At 39.0% G+C, this 7,274-nt stretch overlaps 1 long non-coding RNA gene across 1 annotated transcript; it reads right to left on the bottom strand.

Moving 5' to 3' along the window:
- Positions 1 to 1,132: 1,132 nt before the first annotated feature.
- On the bottom strand, positions 1,133 to 2,428 carry LOC307018231. The gene is made up of 2 exons (XR_013802382.1): positions 1,449 to 2,428; positions 1,133 to 1,230 (listed from the first exon to the last, which is right to left on the bottom strand). It is a non-coding gene; the product is annotated as an uncharacterized lncRNA (long non-coding RNA).
- Positions 2,429 to 7,274: the final 4,846 nt, after the last annotated feature.

Consider the following 7,274-nt stretch of genomic DNA (forward strand, 5'->3'; position numbering starts at 1 on the left):
AGTTGTTCTGACTGCTAAAATCCTCTGTTATTCCTAATTTTAAAGCCGATATTCTGTGGGGTCGGGGGGCTCGGATCCTTGTCACCTTTTTCATACCTGATGAGTTTGCATCCCCGTTGTCAATTTGTTTGGTTATCTAGGCACAGACTTGTGACTCCCTCTGGTACACTGGTATGTGCTTTCCTAATGTAGAGAGCATTGATTAATTAATAAACTACACACTGACTCTAGATCCTGACCAAATCCTTTTTTGTTGATCAAATGTTTTTCAAAAATGTATTGTATATTATATAACAGCTGCACATCACAGACCGGAGTCTCTGCTACTGTGGACCACGAAGGAAGCGATCATTATCCCCATCCCCAAAGGCCCTGCATGGCATGGAAATCTCCTCCTCCTGGAACAATTCTACACCCAGCATATGCTCCCTGTGTTGGCCAGTAGAGAGGAGGACATTTAAATAAACATACTCTTAACACCCTCGGACTCTGCGTTGTGTTTCGTATGTGTGATGGGGTGTTATGCAGAGGGGAGGAAAACAGGACACAGCAGATTGGGATTGTGGTGGAGATGCTGAGCAGTTATTTAATTGTTGCGTGTAATTATTATTATACTGCGTGCTTCTTAGTTATTCCATCTTTTGCTGTAACATGGATCTGTATGTAACTCTATATTTACTTGTTATCTACCACACTTCCTTCTACATACACTATCATTATACATGGTGTATATAGGATATATATATATTTGTATACATATCTGTAAATTGTATAATTTTATTTTTCGTATTTGGGATTTCTCTTTTGTCCACTCAAATACACTTGGCCCTTTCTCTTTTCCATGTGGAAAATGGCAGCTGCATATTCTGCTTTTCTCGTCTGGCTCCCTGTCTGCTCGTCTACAATGAGACAATTATATAATTAATTACTAATAATCATTTAAACCTGTTATTACCAATATTTCACAAATTCTTCATGTAAACTTAAGAGTACAGCTGTATGTTGAGTGTCAGCTTTGCTTGGTTCATCTTACTGGGGGACAGCTACATGGATGTCGGTGCAGTCCACAATAATTTTGCAGTTGAAGGCAGAATGAATTTATTATTGACTCAGAATGAAGCACAACTTCATGTCATACAATACATTGACTTTATTTGTAATTGTGTAAAAATATATGAATATTGATTAGCAAGCAGGACCTGCAGGAACAGAGAATGGTGATGGATGGAGCTGGGAAGAGAGAAGAATAAAGAAAACAGATCAACTTTATTATCGGATATTAAAAATTCAATTTCAAAATAAGTTGCCACTCCTGCAGTTTTCTAGTATGTAAAGATGATTTCACATGACCAATGCAAAATATCACTCAATACATGTGTGTCTCTGGGGGGTGCATTGTGCCTTTGATGTATATAAATAATATACCATAACCAAATACTATTACGTACAGTGGAAATCAGGTTGCCAGAGCAGGTCAGTCCAGTGTGCATGTTCCTCAGGGTCTCAGCAGTTACAGGTGAGGTAAAGAAAATAAAAGAGAAAAAGGTCAGTAACAACACTTTAAAGTAACAACACTGAATAATTATCTATTTTAATCATTTTCTCTCAGTAATCACTCAACTACTGTCTTTCCAACAAACAGATTGACTCACTATCATCACAATGAAACACGTCCAGAAGAATGTCATGCAAAGCTGCCTGCCTTCCTTCCTTCGACTCTCCCTGAACTGCCTGATCTTTTAATGTTCAATGTTAACCATGTGTGCAGATAGCATTAAGTAGAAAATATGCTAATGTCGCGTTAGCCTACCTCCCGCCCCCTTAGCACCTGGTGGAGGGGGCGATAGGCTACTCTTCAAATGTTTCACAAAATACTTACCATCATGACTACTCTTACTGTTTACCATTTTGGTTTACTTCATGTTAAGGCTAATACAAATGACAAGGCTAAGTAATGTAATGTAATGCTAACTAACATGCTCGCTACTAGCTAGGTAGCTAACCTGACTATGTTCCATGCAAAACATGTATATTACCTGATATGTTTGGTCCAACGACTCCTGGTCTTTTCATAAGACGGGAAGCGATAGAACGAGCAAGTGGTATGATCTCTTTTGTGATTACAACCTGGTACAAAGCACACAGGCATCTTGTAAAAGTGCATTTATTGGAGCAATCTCTTATATTTATTGGAGGGAATAAATCAGTCTTCTTCTTCCTCTGCTTTGCGAGTCGCAACCAGTCTTGGAGCATTATCGCCTATGACATCACTTACGCGACCCAGAATGCATTTGGGATTTGTAGTCTTTCTAGTTGCGTATTTTTCATAGTCTTATATTTCAACAGTTTTACGACAAACTGTGACTTTTTTTTACATGGAAATGATTGTTTGAGATTGACAAACATCATATGTGTCATTCGTGGCACAATTCAAACGGGATCAAAAGATAACTTTTCTCTCTCCATTGACTTCAATGTATAATTTTCCGCTTCCGGGGTCCCATGGAAGCTCCCGGAAGGGGAGGGACTTCGCCTCTCTATTAAATGGCCCGCTGGCCCGGAAGCACTATTTAGACACCCCGGGCCAGCATAACGGACTTTGCTCGCTCGGGCCACTAAAAATATTGCTTTAAAAAAATGGTCCTGTGGTACAACATAGCGTTTTGTGAGTCGGTTGTCGTTGTTGGGTGAAAAGGAAACGGCTGTTTGCTGCGGAGCGCAGCGCGAGCAGGCTCCCGTGAGCGTGCTCCCGCTCCTTCACTACAGACTATTGCGCCTCCTAACCATTCGTCAAAATGTTTTTAATACCAGCGGTGACCGGCCAAGCGCCGGGCAAAAAACAATCATCAAATAAAAGAAAGTAACCAGAGGAGTTAAAGGAGAGTGACAGGGAGCATGAGAAGTAGAGGGAGAGAAAGTTTCGGCCAGCTTGATCGATGGAGTTGGCTTCTAGTGGTGCAGTGACGCGTCCTAAAACCCTTTAATAATCTATCGATTAGATTTATGATTCGAAAATTATAAAAGTAGGGTAGACATGTGGAGATTATCCGGCTGAACAAAACGTGCATTTATCAAACAGGTTTGTTTTCCACAGACCTTATTTCCAGCTATTTTCCAAAACCCTGTGGAGAAATCCCATTGCTTTTTGTCGAGGGAACCAGCAGCTTATTTCCTGGTTTTAGGACGCGTCACTGCACCTCTCAATATGATGCCAATATAAACAAGGTCTTCTGTCGGCTCTGTACATCAATGCCGACCTATGCTGACAAATAAGTGAAGAGTAGACAATATAAAGGTATTGACTTTAGGGAAATGTCCCAGCAGTTTAGGCTAATGAAGGTTCTAATCTAATCAATTACATAGCCATTACATTTATAACTCCTAATGACAGGAAGGCAGAAAGCGCTTTATACAAATAATAATACTCATAGTAGCAGACATTTTTTAACAATGACCACAATATCATTATTTTAATAAACCAAATATGAACAATTGAGGAAAATTAGGAAGAACTGATGATTCAAGTAGTAATGTAGTTAGTGCATAAATTACTATTGCAACAAATGTGTTAATTTTCTTCATTATTAGTCGATTTTTGCGGCCGCGAGCTTTTTTTATATATTATAATGAAGCGCGAGCTGTGTGCTCGAGTCTTCCTGCCTGTCGGCTCTGCTCATGATGTATAATAAGCCTCTGCTGCTTGGCGATGATGGTCTAGCTTCAGCAGCTACATTACCGACGGTGCGTTCGTTAATATTAACTGTGCGTCCGGAGTCACTGTGGCACAGACTGGACCGCTGGTGAACAGCTGATTTGTTGTGTGTGTGTGTGTGTGTGTGTGTGTGTGTGTGTGTGTGTGTGTGTGTGTGTGTGTGTGTGTGTGTGTGTGTGTGTGTGTGTGTGTGTGTGTGTGTGTGTGTGTGTGTGTGTGTGTGTGTGTGTGTGTGTGTGTGTGTGTGTGTGTGTGTGTGTGTGTGTGTGTGTGTGTGTGTGTGTGCGTGTGTCTGTTTGCGGTGTGTTGATGAGGTTAAATGCGACAGCATGCCAGTTGAAACAGTGAACGATCGCTATTGTGTACTTGTACGCTCAGGGTATAATGGTGTTATACAAAAATATTGTAGGAGCACAGAAACAGTGTTCAAATTCTGCTTTTACAAACTTATTTTGGTTGTGCTTACCTTGCAAAGTAATGTAAAGTGTCAAAGGAATGTTTTAATGTTAAAATATTAATGATAATATTGTAGTCCAAGTTAATAGTTATTTCAGTTATCAGATGTGCACAGTTTAGTACATTTGTAAAGTTATTTAGGCAATGTTGTTGGTGGGAGTTAGGGAGACCGCCCCTTCCAGGTGTGTGTGTGCGTTTTCGGTGTGTGTGTGTGGAGGGAGTAAGAGACGTCTTCGAGTGTGGGGAAAAGTAATAATGAGTGTTATAGCCTACTATTGATTGGTTCTGTAAGGCGTGGCTGTGGCCGTCAATACCAGAAAATAAAGAGAACGTTTTCAACATTGAAGGCTCGAGTGATCTGTGATTTTGAATAGCGGTGAATGCTACGATATGAACAGGCTCGTGCTTGGCCCACTGTTATTGTTTATTTATTTTGAAAATTAACTAGCAATGCCGTGCTGTCATATAGTTCTGCTAAACTACTGCAGCAAAAAAATCCTGGCGCCGCCCATGAATGAAACAATTATGGAACGGTGTCTTTTTCTTGTTAGAGAGAAACACTCCAATGTAACCCTGACCCAGGATGGGACTAACTGTGCTCTCCATGATTTGTGTCTCAGCTCCAAACTGTTCTCTTATATCCAAGAACGGCCCTTTTAAAAGTAGCAGCTGCTCTGGATACCAGACAAGATGAAAAATCAATTTTTAATACTTTTTCGGGTTCAGCTCAAGCACAAAGCTTGTCTACAAACTAAATAAGGTTAGCAGTGGGTATTTTTTTCCTCTTTGGAAGAAGATCAATCTCCCTTATAAAATGCATGTTCTTGTTTGGCTGCTTTGGCAAAACAAAAAGGGTTTGAACAGCTATTTCCTCTCATCAGGTGACCGCACCAAGGCTATGAATGGACAGGAATTAATGCTGCTTTAAGATGATTGAATTAATGGTGGAACACTGGATTCAAATCAATGACTGCACTGCAATGCTCAGGTAAAATTTCATGTTTAACTCCACCACAGCTACAGTTTTCCGATTGATTAATAGAGCAGTGTTTTGTGCTCTTGTGGAAGGTTTTTAACCAAGAAAGGAAATGACCATGAATGTTTAAGTGTTTCAGGGATTTGGGGGGTTAGTCAGAGGTAAAAGCATTTTACAAAAAAAGAACTTGAATCAATTTTTTTAAATGATGCCCTCGAGCACAGCATTCATTGTGGCAGTGTAAGGTTTTAAAAGACGTTATTCAACACCAACAACAAGACATTGCTTTAATGGCCGACATATTGTCAATTGATTTAAGATCTGAAATAGAAATGTAAAACTTTATTGAGTTTTTTTAATTAGACAAGTTATAGCTGAAAACTAAGCAGAAGTGTAAACTGTCTGCTTTCTCTCAGCGTAGAAAGCTGAATATGAAGACAGTGAGCGAAATCAAAGGAAAAGTTTGGCAGGAAGTTTTAGGCGAACAAAGACTTTTGATACCACAACTGGAGAACTGGAGCAAAAGAAACAAATATTAGCAACACACTCTCACTCCATAATCGTCCAGGGGCGATGTTTGGTCCAAGGTCCCATGGCGTTCAGTTGTGACGCTCCTAGGCTCCTTCAGCTTCATAAAGGGACGCAAATAGCTTTCAACTGAATGCAATGTATTCCCATCTGCGGCGGGATTTGACGCTCATGGAAGCACGGCATTCGTTTGTGTCGGCTGCCCTTAAAGGCAACGTGAGCGTCCATTCCCATTGGATAACGGAGAACTGTACACCAGGAAGTAAGTATTCCCCTTACTGTCGATTGATTTTACAGTGATATCTGCAGTACTCATCGACTAAAAAACACCAGATTATCCTTGTTAATTACACAACATTGATTGGTTTAAATTGTTTGCAATGCTCATTAAAATGCGTTTTGATGTAATTTGATGCAAGAAATATGAGTTGTTATTTCAGATTATGCGTGCAGTACATGATCTTTAGTTTGCTAGTTATTACGAAGATTACTTCAGGAAATTGCATCCATAGAACGTTTTCATTGTTACCAAGGTGGTTGCTAGGGACGCTGCTATCGATATTATTTCTGTTATGTTGTGTAACTGTTTAATGGTGTTATCTTTATTGCTACCCCCTTCCCCGTCAATGTATAGTGTTGGTCCGCAGCGCAAACGTATTAGTTTAACAAAATCCGCATCTAAAGATACGTTATTTTCCCCTGTGCAATTCCAGTCTCAGATCACATCCTCATTAACAAATAGACCGAACACATTTTTTTAAAATAAAATACTTTATTCCGAGTGTGCTTGCTTTTCTCTTTGAAAGTCATCACATAACGCCATTGTAATACACGGTTCGGCTGCATTAAATATTACATATCTGCCGTAGTTCTCTATTTATAGAGCCCTGATGAGAAGACTTCTAGACAAACATGAGGAACTGCCGCCAACACTGAAAACGTGACGTGGATCATAAATATATCAGCAATTAAACAACATGTTACATTTCTTTTCACACAATGCGTCTCTTTGCAGGATCAACACTAATTCGGCTGACTTTTATATTTGATCCAATTGGTAGATAGGCTGTATTTACACCATAAAGGTGCACAGCTGATAGAAAGGGACACCTGATTGTTAAAGCATGCTATTGAATTTCATTATTTTTATTATTAGATATTAATAGGATCCCTATAAAGTATATTCATTACTCATTATTCTCTACTAATAGTTAATTAAAGACTGTATATAATGACTATTTTGCACATCCCTTTCAAGATTTCAAGATTTTCTAAGGTTTATTGACATATCATATACACAAACGGTGTAGTTATGCAATGAATAAAAAACTTGGGTCGCAGGTTCCTCAATAGTGCATTACAAGACATCTATCAATATTTGTGCATACCTCCAGCAATGTTAACTATGTTGAAGCACTTATTTTAACTGATATTATACATATGTATTATACTCTTATAGGATGTATATAGATATTTCATCTCCGGCCTTGTCAGGTATTGAACAATCAATAAATAAAGAACACAGAATTATTAAATATAAAACACAGAATTTGTGTGATTATACTAAATGATTTACAAATAAACACCACTGCATATTTACAA

This window comes from Notothenia rossii (genome assembly GCF_949606895.1).
Source record: "Notothenia rossii genome assembly, chromosome: 1".
NCBI classification, from domain to species: domain Eukaryota; kingdom Metazoa; phylum Chordata; class Actinopteri; order Perciformes; family Nototheniidae; genus Notothenia; species Notothenia rossii.